Source organism: Vipera berus (assembly GCF_964194415.1).
Source record: "Vipera berus genome assembly, chromosome: 2".
Taxonomy (NCBI): Eukaryota; Metazoa; Chordata; class Lepidosauria; order Squamata; family Viperidae; genus Vipera; species Vipera berus.
In genome coordinates, this window is record NC_138203.1 from 14405538 (window position 1) to 14419916 (window position 14379).

Sequence of the window (14379 nt, forward strand, 5' to 3'; positions counted from 1 at the left end):
ATAATAAGGAAACATCACATCACTCCAGTGTTTGGTCTTGGTAAATAAATTTTGAATCCACATCACCCCAGAAGAATGGCCCATGTTCCTCATCTCAGTAGCATAATTTTCTAACCACAGAGGACAATTAGATCTCCTCAGCTGAAGAACTTCCACTCTGTTTTGAAACTCAGGAACTTTAGGTTGATGCTTATGACGCGCAATTGGTGAAATCCTCCAAATATTGTAGCCCAAAACTAAGGATGATATCTAGGAGAAAGGTTTGTGGCTCCTTATAAACAAAAATAAGGGGCAACCCATGATAGACCTTCATTTATTTTGCTCAACCTGCCCTTCTAGTTCTTTGGTGAACCCCCCATGGCATAGTGCTCTTGACCATTATTCTTCCATAGACCTGTGCCATAGAACTACTATTGGTCTCTACTTTAAAGTAGTTTCACTGCTTGCTATGATTACATTTCTAATTTGAAATGCCAATCCTCCAGAATGATATATGTGAGACAATCATTTTGAAAGGAGGAAACAGAATCTCTTTTCCTTTTCTTTCCTACCCCTAAAAAACTGTGTAAATTTATTTTTATGAGCACAGCAGGAAGGTTATCCATGTCATGACCTGACCATAATAATTCTCACTGATTACCCTGCAGTCACCAGTGGGGTCAGAGGTAATAAATCAAAAGCTCCAGATGGTAAATTTAGCAAAGAAACCCTTCACAAGTCTGATTTTTCACTTTTTCCTAGCTGAATTCCCTACTGAATGAATTGATCTCCGCAGTTACACTCCAGAAAGAGTATGTTATATTAAAATATATCACTCCCTAACGACGTTTCAACTTTCTCAGAATTGTAGGAGACACAAATAAATAGACTGTGATATTTCATGCCAATTCTAGTATTTTCTTTGATTTTCCTGCATGCTCTAACATTTTCTTTAAAATGTCAACAGCACATGATAGAGTTGGATAGGGACATTGTAATTCTAGTGAAAAGAACAGAGAACTGGATTTTATGCTATTATGATGGTTGTTTGGTGAAAATATGAAAAGCTAGAAGCTCTGTTCCATAAGGTTAGCAAAGATCTATGATAGGTCCTGACATGAAAATTAATAACATTCCTGCATGAAATTTAATAAAATTATTCCAACTGTGGTTAGAAAGTGAAAGATTAAACTTTGATAATTTACAACTATGAGGTACACCTAAGATGAGCAGAGATAAGATTCAACAGCTTAACATAGAAACAAATAATTGTTATTGAACAATGTATACCCTCCCCATAACTTTAGGTGGACAACAGTAATGACCCTTGGGTGCCCAGATCTAATATAATGCACAGTTCTGGTTGTTTCTGCAATCATGCATATAATAAATTGCAATAACTAACTATCTATAGTACAGTACATTACCCCTGTAAATGAATCATTTAATTACTATCACATACTTTGCAAAACCACCTTTACTTTAAAGGATATTATTTTATTACAGAATATGATACCCAGTCTGGTTATCATTGAAATACAAGGTGTAAGAAAAATATCACATTTTTAATTTAATATGAAACAATAGTTTAATAACTAAACTGCTGTTTCTTAAAGTGTCAACTTATTTTTTTTTTTAAAAACCACATTTGATTAAATGCATGTAAGGTTTTATTTAAGGTTTTGCCCAATAAAGTCAGGATTCAATTAAAATAATGACTATGAGGTGAATTCATTCAATAAGGTTCTATATTGTGTAAATTGCACTTGATTTCAAATTGGCATCTACAGATCTACAATATTACATGAAATTCTACTTTCATTCAGTTTTTCTCTGTTCTTTTAAAAACATGGAACTTACACTGGGAGTAAATCTTTTATATATTTCCCTGAAATTGTACGTCAATAACATTAGCATAAAATTATACCTCTACTTTTATTTGACTTGTCATTTGGAATTTAGCTTTCAGACAGGCAAAAACGGTAATTCCACATGATTTTAAAATTGTCTTGTCATAATAGAACATGAAATAAAGTACTGCAAGTTGAATTTATCTACATGCCCAAGGATATAAATTGTGACACATTTTTTTGTGATTTCATAAAAAGGACCTTTTCCTAACTGTGATGAAAACTACAGATAGAAAAGTAGAAACACTGAATTCACTTGAGATTTTGTGCACTATGAATTAATGTAAGGGGGGAAAAAAGATGTCTATGAACAATTGACGAGACAGGAAACAAGAAAAATGTCCTAATCAGGAAAGAAACAGTACAGGTTTTACTTCATCTCACACCTACAAGGTGAGTTTCCTCAAACCCAACCAGGCAGAAATACATTTTAATGAGGAGATGGGTGAATAAAACTAACAAATCCAACCTACTTAATAAAGAACCGGGTAAATGAATTTCATTTATTATATGACTACCTGTCCTCCTTCACACCATCGTATCAAATACAAACTGTCTCACTTTAATTTCGGTGGTTAAAAAATATTTATCTCGATACAAAAATAAAACGCACTGCAAATTGCAAGTTGTCAGGGTTAAAAATCTACTTCTATTTGTGTGGGGGAGGATGAGAGAACAGCACAGACATGAATCATTCTCAGTAATTTGAGTGTTTCCATGACATCAATGGGCACTCGTCCAGGACTCTGTCGAAGCTTGTGAGGTACCAAAGAGACACAGAAACCAGCACGAGATTGACTTCTTTTTTTTAAAGGATTATGCTCCTTGTAAAGATTTCATCTGTAGCATCCATTTTTACCACCAGATAGATAGCTTTGGAGATCAGGAATGAGCATATTTCATTCTGAGAGTGTAAACCTCTAACTTTTATTACATCTTTATTTTTGTACCCCAATCCAACCAGGAAAGTGTCTTTCCTCCCAGTTAAGAACAGAATGATCAAATTTACATGAAACTCTTTAGGGACGTGGATGGATGTGTGGATGGATGGATGTGTGTGCACGTGTGTGTGCAGCGTTTGTATAGATGCACTATAAATTGTCATTATGAAATAAACTGATTTTTGGGAGGGTAGGTGTCATTTAATTCACGGAGGGGGAAAAAAAATCTTTGGATTTTTTTAAAAAAAATCATTTAAAAATCAGCAACTTTCTTTATGTTGATTTTCTGCTTAAAATTCACCAGCGTATTTGTTTCAGATAATAAAATTTGAAAGAGGGCTAATAATATTCTGGCGTGGGCTCTCTAAGTAAGTGTGTGCATAAATTTAACACAAAAAAATGAGCTCATCTGGAATATTTACACTTACTTTGCAATGTCCATCGTTCTCAGGTATTACAGGAAGACAACACTTCTGAATGTGTATTTGTGGACTGGGATGTTATAAATTGTTACTTTCTAAAGGGATTGTGCGTGAGGGTTCGTTTTTTAAAGAATCGACAACAATGTAGAAACTCGACACATTCACTGCGGAATTTTCGAGACAACCTTCCAGTACCAGAATGCGGCAGCCGCTGCGGATATTTTTTGGCACAAAGACAACAGCTCCAGTGCCAAGCCCCATGGCTACGACTACTCGAAAGAGGCATAAGGGTAGCATTAATCGCTCAAGTCTTTTACTGCATGGAGTATTGCTGTCCATAGTTTTTTTTAAAAAAAATCTAAATGTACCAGTTAATAATTTGCATACAAACCAAGAAAAGGGTACTGTTCTGTATTTGGTTAGATTTCCATCACTAGGACCAATACTGCACTGACTGCTAAATGCAAAAAAAATCTATCTTTATATCACTGTGATATGATAGTTGAAATAAAACTTACAAGGGAAGATGACCCAAACAATGGCTTACTATTACACAAGTGGGAACTCTGAGAGTGACTCAAAGGAAATGCATTATTAATTATACTAATACCTTTTTAAATAAATAAACAGACAGAATACACATCAGCCAAAATACATACAAAGAAAAACAGAATGAACTGCCAAGGCTTTTCTCTAAGGCATAATACACATACAGACACTCAATAAACACCCAAGAAATAAAAAAGAATCTCTTCTAAACTCAGTTGCTTACTATGCAGTTCTCAGCATCTGAGATTAACTGTAATCAAAATGAAAAGAAAAAAAAGTACAAAAGTATCGTACAATTTCCAGTCAGTCCATAAAGAAGCCGGTTGCTTCTCTGTGACATCCTCTGAAATATTAATTAAATTAAGCCAAAAATTCAAGTCATCTAATCTCATATAACTTTTTTCTTTTGTTCTGAAAAAATGTCAGCTTTTCCCCTTTGCTCTACCAATAGATATCTCGCTTCTACGTTTGTGATAGTCTTATATTTTAACTTTTTTGATGGTTGGAATCAAGAGACATAGTGACATATCTTCAAATATAGCTTGACTTCAGATGGTTGAGGAACATTTATATTCACATTCATGGGACTGCTTCTGTCTGGGCTAAATTGCTTATTTCATTGCAAGGGATTATTCCTTCTATAATTTTAAATTGCTAGGCATTGGAAAATAAGGGGGGGGGGAATCCATGGGGAACAGATAGAGAGGGCAACCTTTCCGTTCTGTATCAATATCTTCACACACTGAAGTGCCCATGATAGTATACATGGGAGATTTATGCATGGAAAAATGAGACAATCTTATCTCCATATGCTACCTATAAGGCAAATAGTTCCAGACAACAAAAGTGTTACATATATTAGTATAACAGAATAACTGAGTTGGAAGGGATCTTGGAGCATGAGACCCTATACCAGGGGTAGGCAACCTTGGCTCTTTTATGACTTGTGGACTTCAACTCCCAGAATTCCTGAGCCAGCCATGCTGAGGGGAAAGGGAGAGGTTTCCATGCTTAGCCATGCTGGCTCAGGAATTCTGGGAGTTGAAGTCCACGAGTCATAAAAGAGCCAAGGTTGCCTACCCTTGCCCTATACCATCCCAGACAAATAGCTTTCTATAAGATGTCTATCAGCTCTCTATAGGGTGACTGGAATGTATTTAGGAAACATTTCAGATTTATTATGCCTATTTATATTCCTATCTTACTTCCTCATGGATAAACAATGTATTAGGACATATAGAGAGATTCATAAAACACCCACACCATTCATTCATTCATTCATTCATTCATTCATTCATTCATTCATTCATTCATTCATAGCTTTCCAGTGACTCTATACAATTTTATTTAGATAACTGCACATATAAGTTACTCATGTCCAATTCTGTTCCATTGTTTAGAGCAGACATGTCAAACACAAGGCCCGGGGGCCGGATCTGGCTCGCGAAGTGGTTTCATTTGGCCCACGAAGCCATCCTGGAAACAGTGAGGGAACGGCCCCCACTGCCTTGGCCCTGGCCCAGAGACCCTCCTTCTACCAGAGACCCTCAGATCTGTCCCACTACTGCTTAGGCCCCCATAGGCACCCTTGATGCAAACGAGTAGAGCTGCCCATGCCCACCCAGTAGGCCATACACACTCTAGCTACACACACCCAGTAGGCCACGCCCACCCTGGCCATACCCACCCGGCCCCTTGAGGGCAACCGCAATGCTGATGCGGCCCTCAATGAAATGTGAGTTTGACACCCCTGGTTTAGAGAAATCATGTCTATTATACCTCTCCTAATCTTTTTTTATACTGTATATAATAAATGGCACACAGTAATAGAAATGCAGAGCTGCCTAATTCGTTGGGAATTAACCAAATAACTGGGTTTCCACTACAGACTGAGCCATTACAAATATATAACCACCCACCCAACCTAATCAAGGTTAACCACTAGTCAAACTCAGCATGTTGCTTGATTGCACATAGAAAGTTTTATTTGACCTGATTAAATGAGTTGTGTGAACATAGCCATTGTGAGTTTCATTAATGAAACATAATCTAACAATTGTGAAGTATAAATCCAGTTTCATAGCATTACAGGGGATCTTCATTTGTTTGAAAAGAAAGCAATTGGGGACCTAGCATTTCTTCTATGACACTGAACTAAACCATAACTTGGAAGAGATTCTTTTCTTATGAAACCTTTTGAAGTATTTGACTGAAGCTTAAATGTTCAGTACTAGACATTGATGAAGTGTCATGCACAAAAGGATCAAAGACTAACCCCAAAGGACTCTTCCTGGCATTTTATAATAATATAATTTTGGCCTTAATTTCTAGTTTACTGACATAAAATGAAGCTGGATATCAAAGAAATATAATATTCGACATAGACATAGAAACTGCTGAACACAGAAGCAAACTTTACCCTAACATTGACTCAACTTAGGCATCATTTAAAAAAGAAAAGAAAAGAGTGATCTTTCAATTATGGTTTAGAAAACTGAGAACATATAAAATAACCTTTCCTTTTCTTTTATTTATTATTATTTATTTATTACATTTATTTATTATATTTTTATACCGCCCTTCTCCCGAAGGACTCAGGGCGATGTGCAGGGCAATAAAGCTAAAGCTTTAAGCATAGAATAAATAAATGGGATGCACTGTTTATTACTACTGTAACCAGAAACTGTCCCAAAGCCATGTTTCGACACCTTGATGTAAAACGGGCTTATAAACTATGATATAGTTGATTTTAATCATAACCTATTAAAATTCAAATATTACAGCAATCAGTTGTTAGAACAGGGAAAAAAAGAGGGTACAAAATGAAAGCAAGAGAATGTGCACCATTTACCCAGAACAAATGTTGTGATATCCAAATCAAGTCATTACATTGGCATTTCAAATCAATAGACAGACCAGCAACAACCTTAGGTATAAGAAGGTCTAAGAATTTGATATGCCCCAGAGATAAAGCAAAAGGCAGATAGATATTATTTCCAAAACATGAAAAACTTTAATAAATACACTGATATATATAGAGATGGATTGTTCCTAAAGAGACATTATGTTGCCACTGTAATGCTCTATTACAACAGGAGATTATGCAGTTTAACACACCACATCAGAAGATAAAGACAAAGCAAAGCTTAAAGGTGCACTTAATGTAAAGATCCTTCCAGATGGACAGTTTTTGGTGTCAGGCTGATTCAATGTTTCTGACACCTACAAATCACAAGGGGACTTTGCAAACTCCCGTGTTGATTCTGTTAGCCTAAATAGCTGACTGAGGGCTTAGTCAGAACAGCATATGTGGCATAAATGAACATTGTGAAAAAACCTCAATATTGTTTGATGCTTTATTTTTTAAGCTCTTTTACTCCAGTTTACATTCTTGAGTGCACATCGGCCACAGAAACTGGTGTCAGTGAAAATAAACCAGTGTTTGTTTGTTTTTTATCTTAACATCTGATGCACATAAGCCATCATCATCTCTTAAAAATCTGATATTTGCATCTAAGTATGTGTTGTTGGGCCCAATGAATATTTTTTTAGCTTTGGTAATGAAGCTCACTGGATGGCCATCACACTCATTTTTAATAGAACATATGTACTAATCAAGCTACTAATTTGTATACAAAATTACGGCCTTATGCTATATTTGAATAGTTCTATCCATTCTTTAAAAAAATAGTCAATAAACATTCCTTAATACATCATACAGGAAATATTGATTTATATAGCAGATACAGGAACTGAGAATACAAATGTAACTTAATTCTAATTCAATTAACACTTTTTCTAAACATTTTTTTGTCCCAAGACTCTTTGAAGCAATAATATTTCATAGGTTAAAGAAATCTTATTACCTTTGTGAGAGATCTCTAAGTTTGTTTGTCTCATAGGAACTGCTTATTTTATGCAAATTAATCTCAATTTATCCAGATGATCTTACATATGAAGAACTCCACACCATTTCTTACACCAATGACTTAAATCAAATGTCTTGATTTATCCATTATCAATTTCCTATCAATTTTCAAGTCTCCTTTTATCATGAAAAGTTTCTGCGGGTATATTTTAAGAGAGCATCTCAAACTGAAGCAATAAATACTGATTTTAAAAATCAACAGAAAAATAAATGCACAATGATGTGCGTCTATATCCCAAAGGTGCTTTTTCACAAAAGGCTACTGAACTTTCTTTGCATTTCCTTGAAGACATTTCGCTTCTCATCCAACAAGCTTGCAGTCATCTGGTCATTAGCATTCTCTTTGAGAGTTGTTGAGGTCCCTTGGAGGTTTATCTCTGCCCTTAGGGTCATCTTAATAGGTGCAAATGGGTGTGGAACCTTCCTGGAACTGCTGGAACTGCTGAGACCTACTGGGGTGTTGGCATTGACATTTCAAAGGAAATGCAATATATTATATTTTTGTTTATTTTTATCCCGCTTTATTACTTTTATAAATAACTCAAGGCAGAGAACATACACAATACTTCTTCCTCCTATTTTCCCCACAGTAAGAACCTTGTAAGATGGATTAGGCCAGAGGTGTCAAACTGCCGGCCTGTGGGCCAGATGCATCACAACAAAACCGCGCCCACCCCATTGTCGGCATTGGGGGAAAAGCTCCGATACGTCACACGACGTCACGTGACATCACAAGTTTGACATGTCTGGACTAGGCTAAAACACAGAGTGGCTAGTCCAAAGTTACCAGCCAACTTTCAGTCCGAAGAGAGGACTAGAACTTTTGGCTTCTGGAGGTAGTTCCACAAGGGAGGGACAGCCACAAGAAAATCTTGCTAGATGGCAAGATTTCAGGGAATGGAGTTGGTGTGTTACCTCCTTATCTGATCTAGTGAGACAGGTGGATATTCTTAGAGAATGGCAGTCCCGCAAATAACCAGGTACTATGCCATGTAGAGGGATGCGGTGACTTAGTGGGTTAGGACGCTGAGCTTCTCGATCAGAAGATCGGCAGTTTGGCGGGTCGAATCCCAAGTGCCATGTAGCAGAGTGAGCGCCTGTTACTCGTCCCAGCTTCTGCCAACCTAGCAGTTCGAAAGCACGTAAAAATGCAAGTAGAAAAATAGGGACCACTACGGTGGGAAGGTAACAGCGTTCCGTGCGCCTTTGGCGTCTAGTCATGCTGGCCACATGACCACGGAGATGTCCTTGGACAAGCGCTGGCTCTTCAGCTTTGAAACGGAGATGAGCCCCTAGAGTCGGAAACAACTAGCACGCATGTGCGGGGGAACCTTTACTTTTACCTTTATGCTATGTAGGGATTTAAAGGTGATCACCAACACCTTTGAGTTGCACCCAAAAGAAAACATGGAGAATGAAATTGGGGTGGTTAGCATGTTGCTAAACAGGTGGGATTTTTTTTTAAATGTTGAACTAGTTCCTGTCAATGAAAAATACAGGGAAAGAATAATTAGATATACAAACTGAAAAGTGTTTGACAGAAACAGTATTTCACTGGAAAACACATATCTGAGATCCTCCATCAGATTATTCATCCCAGAAATTGGAAAAAAAAATCAAATGTTCTTCCCTTTACTGGATAACTTACATCAAGAGTAAGTTAGTCAATGGATACTAATTATAATCAATAGATACTAACTGAACAATCTATGGATTAAAAAAAACATTGTAACACAGTACTCTAATACTCTTCTTCTGGGCATTTCATAGAAATGTGTTTGGCTAGGATAACTAAACTGTTTCCCTCCAGGAAAAAAAAAGAATACATCTGGCAACAGTATAGAAATGGTTTCATTAGAAGTAGTCCATGGATGGATATAGACAGATTGATCCTTAGCTTGTTTAGATGCTAAATCTTAAAAAAAAATGACAACAAATATAGATATAAAGAGAATAAACTGAGAAAAGCTTGATTAGATTGACTCTAAACCTTATCTAAAAAGCAATTCAAGGATTTTGGCTGGAAAGAGACTAAGTTGGGAGGCAGACTTATCATACCGTCTCCCCTCTAAATTTTTAACAAAATGTAAGAGCAATGCAGTGCCTCTAAAGATCAATTTGTAAATTTTATCTTGAGACTACTAGAGGAATACTCATTAAGGAAAATTTCTATTCTGGCCAGAATATATCTTTTTCTCCTCTCCCCCCCTCTCCATTTTCCAGTCTCAGTTTTTTATGTCGACTGTCTGTCTGTTTGTCCATCCATCCATCCAGTTCATCCTCTGCCTCAATAGCTGATGTTTGGTGATTGATTGATTGATTGATTTTTCATGTTTCTAGACCACCCATCTTCCTCAAGAAGGAGCTATTTACAGACATTAAAGGTAAAGGTAAAGGTTCCCCCGCACATGCGTGCTAGTCGTTTCCGACTCTAGGGGCCGGTGCTCATCTCTGTTTCAAAGCCGAAGAGCCAGCGCTTATCTGAGGACGACTCCGTGGTCATGTGGCCGGCATGACTAGACGCCAAAGGCGCACGGAACGCTGTTACCTTCCCACCGGAGTGGTCCCTATTTTTCTACTTGCATTTTTACGTGCTTTCGAACTGCTAGGTTGGCAGAATCTGGGACGAGTAACAGGCGCTCACTCTGTTACACGGCACTTGGGATTCGACCCGCCAAACTGCCAACCTTCTGTAATATATAATATATATATTATATATTATATATAGATATAATATATAAAATAACTACTATGATACAAATTCATTAAAACTAATACAATCAATGCAAGCCTCACTGATCCACAAAAGTCAGGGTTTTTTTACCCACTTCTAGGAGTCCCTGAGACTGACAGTCATTTTAATTGTGAAAGGCTGTTTCCAGGAGAATAGCTATCAAGCCATTCCCGATTCACCTAATAGGAGGTGGGTGGCTATCCAGATCAGATAGGCAAAATTTTGCTTTGAAAGCTTCTTATATATGCATGTCTTGAGCCACATATGGCTCTAACAATATGGACCTGCATTTGAGCTACATAACACAGCATCAACGTCAGCTATGTGCCATGAGCACACCACAGCACCAGCTATTAAACAACTGCTGACAATCACATGCCTTACGGGTAGAAGTCACCTTCATTAAAATATAGATGGGCAAAACTGACCAAAATTAAACCTATATGCAAGTGTATTAAATTTAGAAAAAAACTTGGTATAATCTGTTCTCTGTGCAAATCTTCTGTACTTTGTGTAATTTGTACTGCACAGATTTAAGAGAGAAAAATCTGATGTTTAGAGTTAACTAATTCGGCTAAATTATAGCAGCAGCACCAAAAATGCATGTGCCAATGCAGAAACTGAAAATAAATTAAATCAATATACAAATGCCCTTGTATAAAAACTAAATATTTCTTCACTGTTGGGATCAGCATAGCCCTGAACACCTTCCCATAATTATTAAAGTCAAATTGTTAAAATATCTTCCTTTCGAACAAAAGTTGAGATTGACTGAATTTCTTGCTTTAAATAAAGGTTGATCGAAGAAAGTCGTCTCAATTATTTGGCTGAAAATGATGGAGTTTTCCCTGCTTAGCAGCACAATTTCTCTGTTTGTTCGATTACACGTCTGCTAGTTCTCAGTGCCATAGATAATGACTAGCTCTGGTTCATTAATCTACCATCATCGTTATCATCATCTTCATCACCACCATCATCTTGCATTCATAAGGATGATGTCAAGAAGCACTGCCTATGTTTTGGCCATATACAATAGTCTATTCTTCTTGGCTGTGCTATGATTAAACCTAATTAGGAAACACCGGACACCCACAGGGAAAATAAATAGGATACATACATCAATGTACATGCACTCTAACTTATGCACTTGAGTGAGTTGTCTGGGAAGAGTATATTTATTTATTTATATCCCATCTTTTATTTGTATTATTTTTATAAATATTTGAAGGTAGAGAATATACCTAATGACCTTCCTCTTCCTATTTTCCCCACAAGAACCCTTTGAGGGGCTTGAGCTGAGAATACGTGATTGGCCCAAAGTCACCCAATCGGCTTTCATGGTAGAACTAAAACTCAGGGTCTCCTGGTACCAACCAAATTGGCTCCCATATGTAAGGGTGGCATTTTTGTCACAAAGTCACCATCCTAATGCTTTGGCATAGTCATCATTCTTTTTTTTTAATGCTATTTGCTCTTTGATGTATAGGTAGAAAAACAGCACATTAGAGAACTTGATTACTGCCACAACTTCTAAGAAAAATTTATATAGGCTGGGTTCATGCAGTAATTACGTGAACCCAACCTGTGATGTTCAAACTGATACTCAAGGGATGCTTCTGTATCTGTAAACGATGTGTGAGCATCTGTTTGGTGAAAAAGATTCTAGAGAAGGCAGTATGAGCTGGTTTTCACTACCAGCAAATTGTGCTGAGAGGCCAGACTAGAATAGTCTCAACATTACAATTATTACAGTGTAAGACTGGTAGTGATGGTGAAACTGTCTTTCAGGGGCCTTTTTCCAGCACATCTCATTGAAGAACAGATTACCCCCACCCCCAAATATCCAGTCCTTCTGCCCACCCATACGATTTTTTGATGGGTTGTCCAGGTTAGTTGTTGAAGCTACCAGTAAATCACTAGAATCATCAAGAAGATTTAAACTGTAAAAGCAAAACAGAACAAAACTTGTGATAGGATCTTTTTCCTGGATGCGATGATATACGATAAGATTATTGGATATATATGAGGTGAGAGAAGATAAATACAAGTAATGAGTTACAATGATTGACCTGCTGGGATGCTGGCACTGACATTTCAAAGGAAATGTAACATATTATTTTTTGTTTGTTTATTTTTATCCTGCCTTTGTTTTTACAAATAATTCAAGGCAGCAAACATACACAATGCTCCTTCCTCTTTTTATTTCCCCCCCCCCAACAACAACCCTTTGAGGTGGCTTGGGCTGGGACACAGTGACTGGCCCAAAGTCACCCATGTCATGCCTAAAATGAGACTAGAACTCACAGTCTCCTATTTTCTTGCCTGGTGTTTATTTTATTTTATTTTTAACTGAAAAAGTTTCTTTCAGAATTACTTTAGGAAGCATCACTTAACCTTTCAGTCCTATTCTTATTTTCCTGTCCTTCATTTCCTTCGCAATAACAGGGCACCCCCACTACTGTGGTTATTATTTTAAAGCATATTCACAGATAAACTAACATTGGCCTATTACCTCAGATACCTAGTTAATGCCTTAATCTCTACAGAAGTGTGCTGATGATTCAAAGCTTTCAACGCTAAAATGCCGTTCCCGGCATCTTAAAACGATTCATTACAAGAAATCCAATTATTAGAATAAATAACAAATACACAATAAAGTTTATTTGAAGTTGGCGTTCCATTTACGATCGTACCCTGGGTAAATTGAACTTCTGTAGAAAAAAAAAAATAATTACACATATTACAGAATTTAGAACATTTTGCATTTAATCTCAACAAGACAAAATACAGTCTTTAATGATAGATTCAGGAGTAACAATTACAAAACTAACGAAAAGGGTCATAGTACAAATATCCAATGTAGCTTGAATAATGAAATATTTTATAATTCATCTAAAAGACTTTGAATTAGCATTATCCAGCAGAGGGCATCCATAAGCTAAAAAGATGGTTACACTTGAGACCTGTTTGGGTTTTGTTTGTTCTTTTCCCATCAGTACAGGTATGGAAATTATTCTGAAAATATGTGGAAAATTCTCACTTCATTTAATAAGCAGAATAACGTAAAGTGAATTGTGGAAAATAGTGCACTAAAATAGTTTTTTTGTTTATGTGACACCTGTTTACTTTAATTCCAATGAATTACATTATGTTAAGGATTCTTTGAAAGTTTAACAAAGACAGACTTTCCTCTAATAATCAGACTTCATTTCCTTATTTCCCCCCCCCCAAAGTTAATGTGCTTTGTCTCCAAAATCTGTAAGAAGTGTGACTAAAATGAAAATTAAATGTTGTTAGGACTGATAAAGAATTCACAAAAGCTACTCTGATGGTCATGGCTAAGGAGGTTGTACACTGAAGCTTCAACATTAGCCAAGGTACAAACAGGCTGAAATAGGATGAGATCATATGGATTGTTGGGTATTATACAGCAAAGATACTAAATTGGAGAATTCTATAAGCACAGGACTGGGAGTAGCAAATGAATAAACTCATAAAAAACTCTTCCTCTCCATGAAAGCCTGACAAACACACATATTTTGTATCAGGAGGAATTCTCTAGCATTTTTTTCCCTTCATGGCCTATTGTTTTGTAACCTGGCTTAAATTAAGTTCATTAGAGAAAACTAAGTATTCTAACACCAGGTGTTAAATATATGTTAAACAAAAGCAATAATCTCTTTCTTATTCAAATATACTCATACCCTCTATATCAGGGGTGTCAAACTGCTGGCCCGTGGGCCGAACGCATCATCCGGAAGCCGCGCCCACCCCATACCCAGCAATGGCAAAACCATCCCGATACATTGCGCGACGTCACATGATGTCGCGAGTTTGACATATCTACTCTATATAAAGCTGGAGTAATTTGCCTGTTAGTTTATTGTTTTGTAACCTGGTATAAATTAAGCCTGGG

The 14379-nt window shown here is 36.8% G+C and overlaps 1 protein-coding gene across 10 annotated transcripts in view; it reads right to left on the bottom strand.

Moving 5' to 3' along the window:
* The window catches only part of TCF4 (transcription factor 4), a 414802-nt gene that overhangs the window by 213973 nt on the left and 186450 nt on the right, over positions 1-14379 (bottom strand). The window lies entirely within an intron of this gene.